This window comes from Scyliorhinus canicula, chromosome 5 (assembly GCF_902713615.1).
Source record: "Scyliorhinus canicula chromosome 5, sScyCan1.1, whole genome shotgun sequence".
NCBI lineage: Eukaryota > Metazoa > Chordata > Chondrichthyes > Carcharhiniformes > Scyliorhinidae > Scyliorhinus > Scyliorhinus canicula.
Genome location: NC_052150.1, coordinates 40,840,714 through 40,859,635, shown reverse-complemented (window position 1 = coordinate 40,859,635; position 18,922 = coordinate 40,840,714). Strand labels below are relative to the sequence as shown.

The 18,922-nt window shown below is 49.0% G+C and overlaps 1 long non-coding RNA gene across 1 annotated transcript in view; it reads right to left on the bottom strand.

The window, feature by feature from the left end:
* Nucleotides 1-810: 810 nt before the first annotated feature.
* The window catches only part of LOC119965932, a 64,265-nt gene continuing 46,153 nt past the window's right edge, over nt 811-18,922 (bottom strand). The window contains exon 3 of the long non-coding RNA XR_005460636.1: nt 811-2,033. This is a non-coding gene — a long non-coding RNA (uncharacterized LOC119965932). The remainder of the gene's footprint in view (nt 2,034-18,922) is intronic.

The following is an 18,922-nucleotide window of genomic DNA, read 5'->3' as shown; positions in this document are numbered from 1 at the left end:
GGAACTCCCTCCTGAACAGCACTGTGGGTGTATCTGCACCTGAGGGACTACAGCGGTTCAAGAATGCAACTCATTACCACCTTCTGAAGGCCAACTAGGGATGGGCAGTAAATACTGGCCTAGCCAGCGGCGTCCACATCCTGTAAAATTAGTTTAAAAAAGGTATTCCTTACACCCAGTTATCATCCCGGGGGATTGAAAATGATCCCTCTGATTCTTTCATGGGAAAAACCTACATTTAGAAAGTGACAATGGGCCCAGAGATTGCACTCTCAGCCCTGAATTGGAGGGGGTATATGTGTGACGGGGATCTATTGCTTATCTATCAAAACCATTTTGGGAAAGTTATAGGAACACCAGAAAGAAATTGGGTAAGCGCTGATTATCCGGGATTTCTGCAACTTTCCCACTGAAGTTATGGCAGATGAATGAAATTTCCCAGTGAAAATTCAGCCCCTGGAGGTTGTGGGTTACTAAGATTTGAGCCGTAATCCAGACTGGCACTCCAAGTGCAGAGCTGAAACAATAGCGTAATATCTGAGGCGCCATCTTTCAGATGAGAAGTTGCACCAGATGTTGAAGAACAGCAGAGAACTTCTCCTCCATGTCTGTCCGTCAACTGGCATTGCTAAATCAGACGATCGGGGCACTAACACATTGTTGTGTGTACACGTGACCTTGCTGTGTGAACACTGGCTGCTTTCCCATGTTGCAACATGGATGGCACCTCTAAAACTACTTCGCTGGCACATTGGGATGTCCTGAAATGGTGGAATTCAAGGCTTTCTCCTTCTTTTCAATTATCTTTAATTTTTCCCACATCTTCGTTTCCACTTCACCTCTTGACACTTTTGAGTGTTCCAACACAGCGACAACGAGCTCTGTCGGAAGGTTGGCGCTGTTCTTTAAATCTTAAACCAAGTCTGAAAAACAGCAATCTGTGGAGCAGGCAGTATTTATATCTTGGTGCAGCAGGATCACAATTAACAATCTTTCCAGGTTTATTATCAGGTCGCATCCTGAAAACGCATAGGACATCTAACTGGGGCAACATTGGAAGCCGCAAACAATGTTTTAATTTGCTCACCGATCAACTTGGAGCTGGAAGGGGCAGTGTCAGTTTAGTGTCAGGCCCTGGAAGTTCTGAATAGTGCTGTGCTGGACTCCTGTTTTCTAATGTTCCATTTCCTTCCCCTCAACCTCCCTGCATTTCCCCACCTCAGGTAAAATTCTCTGGGAAGAAGGTCATCACAACAGTCGACCTGGTTCTCTGCTTGGAAAACCTTCCAACCATTTTGGCTCAGATACAAAACAAATCTTTGTTTTTTTTTTCCCCTCACGTAATGATCCAAAACCCTGTGGAAAGGTTTTTTTTTCTCTTCCTCTCTCGGAATTAAAGAGCACATGCTCCTTATTACTAGGCCAGGTTTTTGTTTTGCGGAATGCATTGTACAAATGTGGAGCTGCTGCATTTTCCTGAAGCGTGATAACTTCCTGCAGCATCAAATATCTCCACGATACAAGGGCCTGCGGGTGGTAGGCTGCAGACGTCAGGTAAGTGTTAAAAGGAGGGGTTAACTGAGTAATTGCACTCTTTCCATCGAGGAATAACACTGCAATATATTACATTTACAAGAACAGGACAATTTAATGAGCCTTAATGAACTGGAATATAACAGATAACATAGTTAGTCTTAAGTACAGCAGTTAAGAATCAAATTCATTCAACAGAATAAAGAACCGTCGCATTACCATTTACAAAGGTAGGAATTGGACCCTCCATCATTTATATAATGTTTATGAACCATTAAACTATACACTTAACCAGTTAAAACCATTAATGTTATTGCATTGAGCAATCTGATCACCATGATAAGTAGGTATTTACACCGGATGGGCCTACTGATTTCCTTCAATTAATTAAGTTGATACTTATCTCCAGCTACAGTTATTCCACAAGAGCAAACCACAGATGCTGGAAATCTGAAATAAAAGCAGGAAATGCCGCAGAGACTCAGCAGTCCAGGCAGCATCTGTGGAGAGAATAACAGAGTTAACGGGCAGAATTTCATTGGGCCTGGGCTGGCAGGAGTAGAAACAAGGGAGGATGGGTAAATAGTGGGGTGCCGTGTGGAAACGGTTCCCCGAGGCATTGCCACTACTGCAGGAGGCATTGCGAGAAGTGGGCCGACAGGTGGGTAACTTACCTATTCTCAGGTGGAGGGGAGCCAATTGGCTTATTTGAAGCCCTAATTAGGGGCAATATACAGGGTTGACCAGCACTTTTCTGGCAGTGCAGCAATATGGCCCCCCTCCAACACCCCACACCCTATATGTGGAGGGCACAAGCTGAATGGAGGCAACCTGGGGGGGCACGGTAGCACAGTGGTTAGCACAGTTGCTGCACAGCTCCAGGATCCCAGGTTCGATTCCTGGCTTAGGTCACTGTTTGTGTGGCGTCTGCACTTTTTCCCCATGTCTGTGTGGGTTTCCTCCCGGGTGCTCCGGTTTACTCCCACAGTCCAAAGATGTGCAGGTTAGGTGGATTGGCCATGCTAAATTGCCCTTGGTGTCCAAAAAAGGTTGCGTTGGGTGAGGTTACTGGGTTACGGGGATAGGGTGGAGGTGTGGGCTTAGGTAGGGTGCTCTTTCCAAGGGCCGGTGCAGACTCAATGGGCTGAATGGCCGCCTTCTGCATTATAAATTCTATGATTCTATGACCTCTCTATTGTAGACCTGGGGGTTCATCTGGGTCAGAAGCTCCATCCCCAAAGAGCGAGCCTATACCTCCAATGCAAACACTGCTGCCAGAGGGTTTCCTCTCCAACCAGAGGAGCCTGGCTGCTGGGCCCCGACAAGGGCTCCTCCACGATTCCCACCTCTCCCAGTGGAGCTGCTGGTCATGTAATTGGAGCCCACACCCGTCCGTCATTGGATGGCAAGTCTTGGAGATGGTCAAGTAGGACGCTGCCTCTGGGAAAATAACTCCTGCAGTCCAGCTCCCATTAAACGTGGCTTTGGGACCCCCATTTAGTCCTGGCATCGGGGTCTCAAAACCCACGGCAAAATCCTGAGCAGCATTTCATTCACTCATCAGAACGGTGAATACTTTGAAGGATCATAGTATGTAAATGAGGCCAGGAAGTGGGTGGGAAGGACAAAACCGGAGGTCTGTGACAGGTGGAAGGCAGGAAAGATTAAATGACAAACAGGATAAGAACTGCTCAAAGGCATTTCAGGTCACCTGTGTGATGCACGATCAATTGCACAAAGACGAGAGTTGGATACAACTGAGGCTTTATTGCTCTAAGATGTGTGGCCTCCCACAGCAGCTGGCAAAATGGCTGCTGCACAGAGGACACACATATTTATACACCGGCTACTGGGCGGAGCCAGCAGGCAGGGACTACCATCGTACCTGTAGTACAGGTCCTACCATACATCACCTAATATAGGTGCAATAGTGGTTTCCCACACTGTGTTCTCTTCCAGTGAAGGTCAGCAGCCTTCCCAAGCCATATTGCAGCCATTGGGGTAGTACTACATTAGGTTGTTCAAGAATACAGAAGCTTGTAAAGATCATTAGCGATTGTGTGCCGTACGATTTAAGCACATATACTTCATAGAGATTAACAAACAAGTTCCTTCAAAGCAGCATCAAAACTATATAAACTTTTAAGGTAGATCTAAGAAACAAACTACTTACAAAGAATATTCACTGCCAATGTTTGGATCTCCGCCCTATTCAAACCCTTGTCTAATGCAGTGTCTCAGTAGCTTGTCCTGCTGCCCTGCTCCCAGCTGCAGTCCTACTCTCCTCTCATTCCATGAGGCTTCACAAACTCAGAGCCCAGAAGGAATAAACAGTTCTGACGAGTATACTTATTTCCCCTTTTACAGGTGTTCCATTTTAAAGTATGCAAGACCAGTTCAGACCAGTGTGCTTATTTCCCCGTTTTTTTTCTTTCTGGGAGGTTCCGCCAGTCAGGCTGACTAGGTCGACAGCACCTCTTCCTGGCTCCTCAGTCACTCTCAGGTGCCCCAGGCTCCTGCCACACACAAGTCTGAGACTTGCCTTCCTGCCTTCTCCTTCACCTTAAAACAACTTGTTGGAGACCCAGCTCCCTACAGGGTGGGGTCCACAGAGGTTGACCAGCTTCCCTGCTTGGTGCTCTCCCCCACCATTGCCACCCGCTGCCAGAGGCCAAGCCAGGCTCTTCATCGCTTGGGAATTATCATCCCGGCAGCTAGACATATCTACGGTGACTGTTTTTGAACAGAGAACATAGAACATACAGTACAGAAAGAGGTCATTCGGCCCATCTAGTCTGTACCGACCCACTTAAGCCCTCACTTCCACCCTATCCCCGTAACCCAATAACCCCTCCTAACCTTTTTTTTGGGGGGGTCACGAAGGGCAATTTATCATGGCCAATCCCCCTATCCTGCACGTCTTTGGACTGTGGGAGGAAACCAGAGCATCCGGAAGAAACCCACTCAGACACAGGGAGAACGTGCAGACTCCGCACAGACAGTGACCCAGCGGGGAGTCAAACCTGGGACCTTGGCACTGTGATGCCGCAGTGCTATCCACGTGTGCTGCTGTGCTGCCCTTGCTGCTTTCTGAGCAATCGCTTTATCAGCAGGTTCAATGACGGTTGATCTAATCAATGTGCACATGGATTGCAGCATTCCCTTTGTGCCTCACCAATCTGAGCAAATGGTAAGTGTTGGGATGATATTCAGCATTTGCTCAAGGGGACCTTCCCAGAACCTCTTCTAAATTGGCAATTTTCAATAGCACCCAGGCTTTGTGAGAGGGCAGCTACACCAGGGTTTAGATCAGTCATGTCTCCAGAAAGCATATGATCAGCAATTCCGGTTTCTCCAGTTGCAGGCTCCCAGACTGACTTCTCAGCATCTCCTTCTGGCACCAGAGTCACCTTCCGCACACTGGAATCCTGGAATCCCTGAAACGCAGACTCCAGAATTTGCTGTCGCTATCTGACTCCCCTTCACATAGGCCACTTCTAGCTGGGACTTCAGCTTCCAATGCAACGTTAAGTGGGCTGCTTAACCCCATATTATCCGCCAAACGCTCGGCATTGAGCAACTGCCCTCTGGGAAAGGTCTCCTGTGGTTGCCCTCCAGTTACAGGTTCGATATCATGGATATGACCACTGGTGTTGGGCCGCTTCCCTGCTTTGACCAAAGTTTATCTCTCACGGTTCTGGAATAGTTGCCAATCTCTTTGCCAGGAACACTACCTTTCCATCGGTGAAGCTGTCTTCTCCGACACTCAGTGTCCAGCCTGATCACAAACCATGGTCAATATGACATTAGAAATTGCCGGCCAGGATGAATTCCTTCACCTCTCTCCCTTTACCATAAATATAGAACTCCACCTTCCTTCCTGATCCTCTTCCAGCACCTCAGCAGTTCCGTGCCCATTTGGACTCCTTCATTTGGCAGCATTGGGGGCCAATGTTTAGTCTTCCAGTAGAAGTGAAATCTACTGACGTCTTCATTGACTAGTTCAGGCTGCCTGATGTCCTCTTTCGAGATGCATGGTTAAGTATTAAACTATACATGGCTCTAGCCCTTTGGATTGGGTTTGGATCTCCCTCATAAGCATATCGGTGATACTTTGATCACTCCCTGTCTGGATTCCACAGAGGATCGGAAGGTGAATGCCACATTTGCTTGAGACAGGGCCATCAGGTGTAATCCTCTCTAAACTGGTAAAAGTGGCTGCCTTCCATATCCAGTCTTCTGGTTGAGGAGCTCTGCATTTCTATTAACTTTGCGGGGTCTGTACCTTCTCCGGTGGTGGACGAGGAATGGGGTTGAACTGGACGGAGTCACCGTGCCTGCCATCTGGCCATCTGTGGTGTTTGCTAATGGAAGTCTCATTGGAAGTGATCAGCCCTGTTACAATTTCAGCCTCTCTTTGAGTATCCCTTGGGCCTGCTCGGTAGTGTGGCTTCCTGTAGAGATAGGGGAGCAGGGGTTGTATTTGTGTTGCTGTGTCGCAATCTGTTCTGCCTGCCTATATATCCAGTGCCAACAGTCACTTCCCTGATGTGGCCCTTTTCCTGGTCTTTGGAGTCCAATCTTTCCCCATGATCTGGATGATGTAACCACCCATAACAAAGAAGGGCAGTCAGGGTATGTTACTGTTCTGTCTCTTCTGCTCCTTCCAGACACCTTCATCCCTCACAATTTCAGCAAAATGACTTTTCAGCTGCATGTCCCTGGTGGGTTTTGAAGGAGGGATTAAGGAGGACGATGAGATTGGACAACCTCAGGCATACTGAGAGACAGGGCTTCCCTCCAGCCTCCTTATGGCCTTAAAACCTCCGCTACAGCTGCAGCAGGCTTGTACTAGTCCCAGAAAACCGTGCCAGGACCTCAGAGATCCACCGCAGACTTCTTTAAACATCTGCACCTCTCCACTGTATTTCCTGGCAAGCCTTTCCGCACAGATATTCCATCACAAACGCTGCCTGCTCCCCTCTCATTGTGACCCTTAGTTGCCGTGACCAGCTGTACATTCTCGATCCAGTCCTCGGCCGCAGGGTCATTGAATGTCTCCGGTCTACCCCCAAATCTATTCAGCTTCCTACCCGTTGGCAGTAGAATACCTGTGACAGGATATTCCACCCTTTCCCTGCTATGTTAAAAGAGGGCATGTAGGAAACTACTTTCTGGTTTCCAGGCTTGAGGAGCCAAATTTATTTATTTATTCTTTCGTGGGGTGTGAGCCTCACCATCCCTAATTGCCTTTGAACTGAGTGGCTTGCTCAGCCATTTCAGATGGCATTTAAGAGTCAACCACATTGCTGTGGACTTGGAGTCACATGTAGGCCAGCCCAGCTAATGATGGCCGATTCCCTTCCCTGAAGTTGGGTTTTTGTGACAATCACTTCATACTCATCATTGGATGTTTAATTTCAGATTTTTATTGAATTTAAATTTCACCATCTGTCATGATGGAATTTGATTCTGGGCCCCCAGAGAATTACCCTGGGGCCCTGGCTCACTAGCTCAATGCAATACCACGACACCACTGCCTCCTCCTACTCCTTGTTTGTACGTTTGTAGGCCATGACTTTGAATTTCTGTTTCATTGAGTGAAGCCTTCTCCTCAGCAAAAGCTGTAGTTACTTCAGCCTCCCTTAGATCCAGTTTCAGTTCTATCATCGCTTGCTCCATCTCGGCCAAGTACCCTTCGATTTCATCCACCTTGATTGGATGCCTGTGTCATGGTATCCCATTTACGACACCAAACTATGACATGCAATTTAAGCAGAAAGGTTAAAAAACAAGTTAGAAGCAAATTACTGCAGATGCTGGAATCTGAGACAGAAACAGGAAATTCTGGACAGTCTCAGCGGGTCCGACAGCATCTGTGGAGAGAGAAGGCAGCTAACGCTTCGAGTCTGGATGACTCTTTGTCAAAGTCAGGTTGGTTAATTCCACTGGCATCAAAACGGTATAACCGTACAAGGGAAAGTGTAACTCCAAGAGACATACTATTTCTGGAGAATATTCACTGACGATGCTGCAGGTTTCTGTCCCATTTGGAGCCTTGGCTGCTCAATGCAGTGATTTCCCAGGCGTGATCTGCTGCCCAGCTCTCGACTGCAAGTTCTGCTTCCCTCTCTCTCCATGAAGCTTCTCAGACTCAAGGGGTGCTGCAAGTCGGACTGACTAGGCTCTCCAACTCCACTTCCTGGCTCCTTAGTCACCCTCAAGAGCTTCAAGCTGCTTTAGGCTCCTGCCACGTTATCACTCACAATCCTAGGCCTGCCTTGCTTTCTCCCTCACCTCAAATAATCTTCCTCCACCCTTCAGCTTGTCAAAGACCTTGCTCCCTGCAGGGAGAGAGCCACAGGAGCCAACCAGTTATCTGCCTAGTGCTCTCCCTGACCATCACTGCCTGCTGTGGGAGGCCCTGCCCCACTTATCTAATTGGGTATGTTGCTGTGTCAGATATTTTGTGAAGACTTTTGATTGTTGAATGTTGGTTAAGGGGACGTTGTAATGGGGAGCATGAAATGGATGTGAACAGTTGGCCTATTGCGACCTAGAAGTTGTTGAGATTGAAGCAGAGCGCCTCAATTCACCTACGCAGAATACAGAATGCCTCCACCTTCCCTCCTCTCTGCCTCTCCTGTTCCATTTCCTGCACATGTTGCCGGCTAGAAGGCACCACCTACCTTAACATCTGGGTCAGGTCGTCCCCATTCATAACCGCAAAAAGAAATCACCTCTAAGAACAGAGAACAGAGCTTCCACCAACTGTGCCTGAGCAACAGTTACCCACAAACACCCCCTCGGCAACTCGTGAATATTGTCCGTTCAAGGTCTTCTGGCACATGCAGAGGACTCAGCAATATGGAAACAGCTATGCAGGAAGCGTCAATGGGTCTCGGCCATGGAGCCATTGGAGAGTTTCAGTGGTGTCACTCAAGGCAGCATCATGCAAAGCAATTTCCTGCACGATATCTTAAAAAGTCATTCAATATGATGGATATGAAACATATGAATAACTCAGGCTGGATGATTGTATTGTACGCAAATAAACTTTAGGAGGCCTTGTATATATGCCAAAAAAACACACAGGGCCCAGTGCACAGCATCTAGATATGAACTGATGCAAGTTAACAGTTTAAATGATTTACAGTGGAGATTTAATATGATTAAACTAGAACTGGAAGCTCTAATATCCTTCCAACCTTGTGAAACTGGAAACAAACTTACTACAATCAAAATGTTATCTCTGCCAAACGGAGAGTGTATTGCATTCTTTGTCCGAGATCTATATTAAGTAGCCTTTGATTTGGAGCTTATCTGTTTGAATCATGCTGTCTTGTAAAGCAGCGAGCGCTAAGCATCATTCAGATTTTAAATGTACGTGCTGCCTTTCTTCCTTGCACACCGAACATTGCGTGATCAGTGGTTCCGTGCAGCCATAGAATTTCTATCTGACCAACTTTCGTTTAATCTGATTGAAGGACGGCCTTTGCCCTTCTGTACTTTTCCCTCTGATTAAATGACAAAAACCTCTGAACCCTCTTTTCACACGGCATAACAGAGATCAAGCATCATTCGATAAAAGGGAAAGGTATTTGTAGCAGATTGAGAAATCTGCTTTCTATTTCCCCCATCATGTCAGAAGAAAGTGCTGCCTGTCCGCTTTGGATTTTGGCGTCATATAATGTAGACAGAAAGTGAAGAGAAAGACTCATTAATCTCAGTGAATCGAGGTGGAAGAAAAAAACGTGAATGGCACATAAGAAGCGGGTCTTTTTCTCCTTCTGAGACGGAGAAGTAATGACTTTCAAGAGCAGTGCTGTTTGTTTTGCTGTTGACCTCATTGACAATTCTGAATAATAGACTCCCAAAACGTGATTGCATTATTCTTGTAGGCTGAAGGTCAAAGGTGAAGTTTGACTGGTCAACAGCTTCAATGCACATTTTTGTTGGAGGAGATGCTGGCCGCGATTTACTGGCCGCGTCCTGCTGGAATCATTGACATGATCCAAGACGCGATTTAACGTAAAAATTTCTAAGTGTCATTTTGGGCACGATTGACGGGCTGTTCCTTGACAGCCACATTGGTGAGATCACGGCCTGTGTTTAACGACACTTAGTGCTGAAAATGAGCCCTCTTGTGCTTCTCGCCATTACTGGCTGTATCCACGTCTGATTCGCTGGACTCGCGCCTCAGCGTCTTTCCACTAAAGAGTGGGAGCTGCTTTTAAACACTCCCTCATCACTCACTCCCAGTCAACACACACGTACGGCAGTGGACAGACCTGCTCCTGGATTTGGGGATGTCGGCCTGACCAGCCTTCACAATGTCGCCGATGCGAGATGGGGCATCCTATTCCCCCGAGGGGGTTGGAGGACCAGCAACAGGGTCAGCCTGGGACCGCCGTACAATGTCGTAAGAAGATTAACAACCTCCACCGAGCTGCAAAGGTAAATTACCACCTCTCTCCTGGCACAATTTCTGCCTGCCACCCCTCCTATTCCCAACACATTCCCCCCCCTCCCCCCCTCACAAATCACTGGCTGACACCTCGCACTCTCCCCACATCTGATCCTCACACTTGATTCTCAAAGAGCCACTGTCACCCATCAGCACAAACTCTTCATGTCCAGGCGCGGTGTCCACACATGCCACCTGCTATTGATGCCCCTGATCCATCAAGCATGCAATTCACAATGCCCTCTCTTTGTCCCCGCAGGTGGAGATAGCTCGTAATGAGCGGGAAGGGGCCAAGACAGGAAGCGGAGGCCCAGAGATCCGGGTCCTCACCCACTATGAGAATCGGACCCTGAAAACTGTGTGGTTTTTCGAGTAGAGAGCTGTAACTGACAATGAGGTTGGCTTGGGCCAGAGAATTGAAGATCCACTGCCCCTTCACCAAGATGACCTGTCTCAAGTGAATAGTTCATGTCAGACAAAATGATCCTTCCCTCTCACTGGTCACATGTTCCATTCTCACACATGATCTCCTTCTGATGAGGCCGGGCCACCCGGAATCGTCCCCGACTCTCCGCCCTCACCACCCGAGGGAACAAATCAGACTAAAGCTCCAAGGACCATGAATGTATCACAGCTTTCACCCCCACCTTCCACCAGCGCAGAGACACACCTCGGTGAGCAACATTCATGGACAGGCTTCTGGGGCACAACCTGGTCAGCACCACACAGTTGCTGATGCACATCTGGTGGAGGCAGAAAAATCCAGGTGAGGCAGCAGTTGGAGGTCTGCTGGATCCCAGGACTCAGCTGGGCAAGGTTCTCCCAGAGGTGATGCAGATGATAGGACACAACAGTGGCACTCAGGAGGGGATACCAGGTACATTCTAGCGACTGCATAGTTGATTGGAGGAGTCCCAAAGGCTTTTGGCACAGGAGATGGTGCTGACAATGCGGTGGCACCAAGGCCAACATTATGATGGCCGTGGAAAGCCTGGGGCATGACGTCCGCGCCTTGAGTGGTGGTACCTAAGGCATGACTCAGTCTGTGATGACCATGGCTGAGAATCTCGACATCTTGTCCGAGTTGCTGAGGCATATTTCCCAGATGCAGGTGGACATTGTCGAGACATTCCAGAGCATGGCCCAGTCACCATCGCTGGACCATCGCTGAGGGTGCCGACACCATGGTGCAGACAATGGGGAGTCACCAGGACTGGCAGAGCTAGATGACTCAGAGGCTTCTGGATATCACTCCAGCTGTCCCTCCATGCCCTGGAGATTGCCGAGGCCCTATGAGCACCATCAGGGGGGAGGAAGGGGCCTGCCACCAAGGAGACGACGGTGTCCAGATCTTCCGAATTCCCCCATCTGAGACTGGTGCATCTGCAAGGCAGCGGGCAGAACAGGGTGGCACGATGATGCCTGTGACACCGGTAAGTCAGTCAGGGCCCTCCAAATCCAGGCCCTCCAGAAGACGTCTGCCAAGGGTATCAAAGGCCACAAGACATGGAGAGCAGCAGGCTGCCTCCATTTTGAATACGCATCCTGAGGACACACCTATCCGTAGCACTAGACCACAAAAGACCGAGAAGAATGAGGAGCACTGAGTGGGCACGAGTGGGGCGCAGTGGGGGAGTGGGGGGGGGGGGGGGGGAATTATAGTCTGTAGACAGGGGGAATGAAAATGTCAAATATTCACTCTTAAAACATGTTGCACCACAATGTTTACAAACATCAACCACCTCAAAGAGAGTTAAGTGCATTCCAATCACTCCTTCATGCTTGAGTGATTTTGAAGTGCTCAGCTGTAAATTGACAGCACTTAACTCTCTTCGAAGTGGTTGATGTTTGTAAACATTGTGGTTACAGCACTTCAGAGTTCCTGAACCATGAAAAAGATGAATGAAGCAATGCTGACAGCTGTGTGTGTGTGGAATCTGTCAATCACATCCCACTCAGGGAAATTAATGAATGTCTTTCAGCTCAAGGATCTGAGGGGTTTAAACACAGGTCACTGCTTTCTCTTTCCAGGAATTGACACGTGATGCTTTCTGTATCTGAGCCAGCAGGTGAATGCCCAGGTGAGTGTTACGACAATAATTGTTTTCACTGCCCCTGTCTGGACTGCTCTCTAGCTTCCAGACAGACAGGTTTCCCTTTTCTGGGGGGTGTCTGTAGGTGGTTCCTTATCTAGGGGGTCCCTGTGGGGGGTGTCTCCCTTTCCACTAGGTCTCTGTGGGTGTCTCCTATCTAGGGGAGCTGTGGGAGTCTCCCATCTCGTGGTCCTTTGTGGGGGGTCCCTGTGGGAGGCAGGGCGGGCCACCCTACACTTGGAGGAAGAGGTGGCCCAGAAAATACAGGGGTAGGATGCTGATTTGCACGGGGTGGGGGCTAATTTAAGATGCAGGGTGGGGGAGGTTGGCCACCTGCAGGACCTTGTTATTGGACCACCTGCCAAAAATGACGGCCCGATAGTGGGATTCCCTCAGGAATCACGTGTAATCCTCGCCATGCAAAATTTGCATGGTGAGGGATAGTGAATTGCTTCCTGATTTGGAAGTGCAAATCAGTAGCAATTCAACTCTGGTGGAAGAACATAGGGTGGGATTCTCCATTGGAGGGATCATCTGCTTCGCTGACAGCGCACTCACGCCCACGGAGTTTCCGACGGCGTAGGGATAACTACAATGGGAAATCTCATTGGCCGGCTGCCGAGACAGAGGATCCTGCTATTGGCATGGGTATGCCGTGCCAGAAAACGGGCCTGGCGGGGTGGAGAATCCCGCCCATAGTCATCTGAATGGAGAACTTTACCCAGCATTACTCGGGTCCAGGGACTAACACATCGCCCCCAGTTCAAAGGTTCCCCAATTGCTACTCAATATTGGGACATACTGAGAGATGATCAGTTTGAGGTGTTTTAAATGATAAATGGTTTCATTGCAGTTCAAACAAATAATCATTTTCTCTGGTAGAGGAATCCAGGACAATGGGCATAACGTTAAAATTAAAGCTAAGTCATTCAGGAGGAAAATCAGTTTGCATCAAATGACCCAGAGGGTGGAAGAAAACTTGAACTCTCCCTCAAATGGCAATGGATTATGGGCCAATTCAAGCTTTTAAGACTGAGATGGAGAGATTTTACTTTGATTAGGGTAACAAAGGGTAGGGGCTGGTGAGCTTGGTTGACGAGAGTGTGGCGCAGAATGATGGCAACAGCACCAATTCAATCCCCAGACCGGCTGTGACATTTCATGGAGGCCTGGCCTCCTTACTTTACCCCATGCTTGATGTGGAATAGTGCCCCTCGTGCAATAGAACCACTTGTCTCTCTCCTTAATGGAGAGAGATGCCGACTGCCCTTTGTGAACTGTAGCCAATTGCCCCCTTCCCGAAGCGTATCAAGTGATCTGAAGCAAAGGCAGAAATTGGAGTTGAGGTTCAGATCAACAATGATCTAAACGAGTGGTGGAACAGCCTCGAGGAGCCGAATGGCCTACTCTTGTTCGTGTGGGTTGGGTTTACTGACTGTTCTTGCCAGTGGGAATCTTCCCCAGACACAGGGTCCCCAACAGTGGAGAATGCGAAAAACGAGAAACCCCATTGACAGCAGCAGGATCAGGAGATCCTACCACCGGCCACTAGAGGGCCATCTCTGCGGAAGGGCGGAAAATCCATATTTCTATGGAATATGGTCTCAAACTCACTCGACTACCCATCAGTTAGTATATCAATTAGTATATTACAACAGTGTAATGCTCTATAAATTATGCTTTATAACTTTAAGACCAGATAAAAGTACAATATTATTATAATATCGTCATAATGTTTTTCTGCAATAAACCCAAAGCGTGAGACTGACAGAACGAGATTCACAATGACTCCATTACACTTAGGGAATGGCTTTGATTTGAACACATTCAGCTCCCTTTATTTTATGGGCAAAGGCTGGATTCCACCTTCGAGCCTCTCATTGGACACCCCGAGTGTGCTGAACCTTTGAACACAAAAGCAGCTGTTTCCGATAATCTTACTTGCTCTGGGAAATTTTCTGTCAAGCAGGAAAGGTTCCCTTAGCAACCTTTCTGATATCAACTAAATTAAAAATAGGAGACCAAAATGAACTGTGTCACATGATCCATTCTTTGTACCCTGATGTGCTTGTCGACAAAGTCAGCACCTGGTGTATCATTTAGTCTCGGGGAGCAGGAGGTGCAAGGGTAAGCTGAACAAAGAGCTGCAGCTAATTTCCCTGTTAACATGGGGAATGGAGCCAAGGTTTCTGCTTGTGATTACTCTCCAGGGAGCGTCTCTGATCAGGGTGGGCATGTGGCCTCTGGTGCACGAGGACCGGATCACCGAACACCAGTCAGCATTCTCCATGTGGAGAAACGTCAATTATATTCAGCCAGCAAAGAAACCCACTGGAAAATCTGATAGGCCGTGATTTCCTCGGAGCTGTACCTGTTCCAGCACTGGAGATTTTGCTGGAAGGATGGCAGAGACGTTGCTTACAAAAGCGGAGGGTGGCAGGTTCGATGAAATTCAGAGCCCAAGTGGTTTCTTCAGTCAGTAACCAACAGAGAGGCTTGGTGTTGTCGATATACGCCAATATACCATTCCTATTTTCCACTTGGCTTGTTGAAAGTGGCTCCAACAACACTCAGGAAGGTCAACACCATCTAAAACCATGCAGCCCACTCGATGGTCAACCCATCGACCACCTTAACTCCTTTCATCACGGGTGCACAGTGACAGCACACCATCTACACGATCTCCTTTGACAGCGCTTTGCAAACCTTCGATCGCTGACACCCATAAGGAAAAGGACAGCAGACACACGGGAAATCCAACCCACCTACAGGTTCCACATTCCAAGTCATCAACACCCTAACTTGGAATTATATCACTGTTCCTGTGTCAAAATCCTGGGACTCCCTCCCCAGCAACACGGTGAGATTTTTTAAAAGCGTATTTTCACACCCACATTGTTTTTTTTGCCTATTTGGGGAATAGTGGAGGAAGAGGCGGAAGTGAGGGAAGGATTCCTGGGCTGATTGTCATCTTATTGAACCACGTTAGAAATATTCCTTCTGTGGCCAGCAAGTCCTGGCATTGGACTTGAACCTGGAGCTTCTGGTCCAGGAGTAGGGGCACCACCACTGTGCCACAAGACCTCCGAGCACTTTGAAGTGTTCTCATACAGCAGGGACTGCCGCAGCTCAAGAAGGTGGCTCACCACCACCTTCTCAAGGGCAATTCGGGAAGGGCAATAAATGCTGGCCTAGCCAGCGACACTCACATCCCACCAAAGTAAAAATAAAAGTGCCAATGAGAAAATCAGAACAATAGTGGTACGATTGCCGAAAACTGAGAATTCTGAAGCACTCCTACGATATATAGTTGCACTGAAAGTAGGTACGAGGACATAATTTGTCTGTCAGAACATTGTGGCAAACATTTGTTGCACAGAAGGTCTGGGCGTACCTATTTCCCATTGGCCACAGTGTAGGATGGGATTATCTATTCACTGAAACACCAAACGATGGCCCTTCACCCGAGAAATGAAAGGATGAAGGAATATGTAGTTACATAGCACCTTTTTGGAACATCAATCAAGCCAAGTGATTTATTGTTTTGTAGATGAAAAGCCATTTTGTGTACATCAGGACTTCACAAACTGCAAATGAAATGACTGAACCATTTATCTGTCTTTGGTGATGAGGGATAAATATCGGCCAGGATTCCAGGGAGATCTTCCCTACTCTCTTTGAATGGTGCCATGGTGTTTTCCAATATCATCCAATAGATAGCAGCCCCAATGATGTAGCATTCCTTTACTCTTGCAGTGAGAGTGTCAGCCGAGATTTTGTGCTCGATTCTGCAATCCACATCAAGGACAGACAACGGAAACTGTCTGTGCAGAGTCTGCACGTTCTCCCCGTGTCTGTGTGGGTTTCCTCCGGCTGCTCCGGTTTCCTCCCACAGTCTAAAGATGTGTAGGTTAGGTGGAATGGTCATGCTAAAATTGCCCCTGAGAGCCCAAAAGGTTAGCTGGGGTTACTGGATATAGGGTGGAGGCGTGGGCTTAAGTAGGGTGCTCTTTCCAAGGCGGGTGCAGACTCGATGGGCCAAATGGACTCCTTTGGTATTGTGAATTCTACGATTCTGTGAAACATGGGGTGCTAAACAATGCACAACACCGATAAATTGGCAAACATGCTTGATGATATAATTATTCTTTTTTAAATAATTAGCACTGGCTCACATATTCAGAAGATAGTAGCTGTTCAGATTTTCCAAATGCTGGCCGGAATTCTCCCGCGCCAGCGGGAGAACCGGCGCCACCCACTCCGGCGTCAACAGGTGGACGCCGGAGGGATTGGCACCACTCCAGCCAGCGCCGAAAGGACGGCGCGAGTTCACGCATGTGCCGAAGGGCCGGCATGATCTCGCGTATGCGCGGAACTGCCAGCATGGTTCCGTGCATGCGCAGATCGGCCGACGTATTTTGGTGCATTTTCTCTTCTCTGTGCCGGCCATGCTGGATCCCTACAGGGGCCGACGCGGAAGAAAGGAGTGCCCCCACGGAACAAGTCTACCCGCATATCGGTGGGCCCCGATCACGGGCCAGGCCATCGTGGCCCCCACCCCCCGGGGTCGGATCCCCCCGCACCCCCCCCACCGAGGACCACCCATGCCAACTTATCTGCCAAGTCCTGCTGGTACGTGAGTTGAGTGATTCACGCCGGCAGGACTGGCCAAAAATGGATGGCCGCTCGGCCCATCGGGGCCCAGAGAACCGGAGACTCACGGGCGGGGGGGGGGATCCCCCGACCGGCGTGGCATGAATCCTGCCCCCAGCGGCGGGGCAGCGGGATGGGATTTGCGCTGTCCCCCGGGGATTTTCCAACCCGGCGGATGTCCGCTGTTCCTGCTCATTCAGTCGTTAAATAATGCAACAAAACTAATCATGCCGTTCTTATGGGGGTTGGGGGGAAGAATGCTAGGATCCCAAAGAAGGTCTGACAAAAAATAAAGTCCAGGGAGGGCTAGCCCTCCCAAACCTACAATTTCTACCACTGGGCGGTGAAAGCCGAGCGAGTAAGGGGATGGATCCAGGAGCCAGAAGCCGAGTGGGTGCGTGTAGAGGAGGCCTCCTGCATGGGGACCTCCCTACGGGCCCTCGCCACGGCAGCACTCCCATCCCCACCCAAAAAACACTCCAGCAGCCCAGTGGTGACAGCCACCCTCCAATCCTGAAACCAACTGTGGCAGCAATTCGGCCTGACCAAAATGTCGGACAAGGCTCCCATCTGCAACAACCATAGGTTCAAACCAGCACTGACTGACGCCACCTTCAAAAGGTGGGGGCAGGACGGAGGATACTGACAGTCAGGGACCTAAACACCGACGACAGGGTCACAACACTGGATGAACTGACGGAGAGATTTCAGCTAGCTGGGGGGAACGAGCTACGGTACCTGCAGCTCAAAAACTTCCTACAGGAGAGAAGGACGTACACATGACCGCCACGACAGACACTACTGGAGGAGTTACCTGACACGAACATCCTAGGTAAAGGAAACTGTAACGACATGTATGACAGACTGGTAGAGAGGGCCAACACCGTACTGGACGCAACGAGAAAGAAATGGGAGGAAGACCTGTGGGTCGAAAAGGGTGGGGAGTCTGGAGTGAAGCACTGCATAGGGTCAACTGCACCTCCACGTGTGAAAGGCTCAACCTGACGCAACTAAAAGTGGTACATCGAACCCACTTAACAAGAACCCGAATGAGTTGATTCTTCACGAACTGTGCCAAGGAGGCCCGGTCAACCACGCCCACATGTTCTGGTCTTGCCCCAGACTTGTTGGGTAGCGGACAGCCTTCTTTGAGGGAACGTCCAAAGTGGTGGGAGTGAGGGTGGAGCTATGCCCAGAAGTGGCGGTTTTCAGGGTATCAGACCAGCCAGATCTATTCCTGGGGAGGAGGGCAGACGCCCTTGCCTCTGCCTCCCTGATCACCCGCCATAGAATCCTATTCGGCTGGTGGTCAGCAGCACCACCCAGAGCTGCAGACTGGCTGTCCGACCTCTCGGAATCTCTACAAATGGAGAAAATCTAATTTGTCATCCGAGGGTCGGACGACGGCTTCCACAGAACGTGGGAGCCATTCACGCAATTATTCCGGGACCTGTTCGTAGCCGAACAGCAAGCTGAAGAATAATCAAGTAGCCAAGAGCCAGGGGAAATTAGCCGAGGCGTGAGAGGGAGATAAAGACCCGGGGGGGGGGGGGGGGGGGGGGGAACAGTGCAGGGGGATAGCAAACTGAAGAGAAAAGGAAGGTGAACTGCAGGGAAGGAGAGAGGGGGAGGGGGGAAGAAGGAAAGAGAGGAGGCAAAGAACAATAGATGGGAATTAGAGTTGGGGGGGGGGGGGGGGGAGAGGAGGGAATACAAACCGGAAGGAGAGCACAGGAAACGAGAACAACCACGGAAACACAGTAAGAGAGTAAGACAGTACAGGAGGAAGAAATGATGAACGGCCGAAGCAGAGGTGAACGCGCAACAACAAGGGCAGCGAATGCCGCCTGGGAGAAGCAAGCAACAACATCAGGGGCGCCACCCAGACGCTCCCCAACCCAGATCCATTTTTGTATTGCCGGGGTTGTGTTCGCTCTCTCTGTACTGGACAAAACAAAATGTATAAAAATGAAAGAATGCACAAGATGGGTGCACAGATGTACTGTAATTGTCTCTCCATTACCTTGAAGTATATATACCTCCCCAGTTTCCCCCCACCCCAACTACATGTTTTTCTTTACTTGTTAATCACATGATTTTGCTAACGACATAGCGTTGTTGTTTTTATCTTGTGTGCAATATCTTCTCAGTTTTTTTCTTTTTTCTTTTTTGTGTA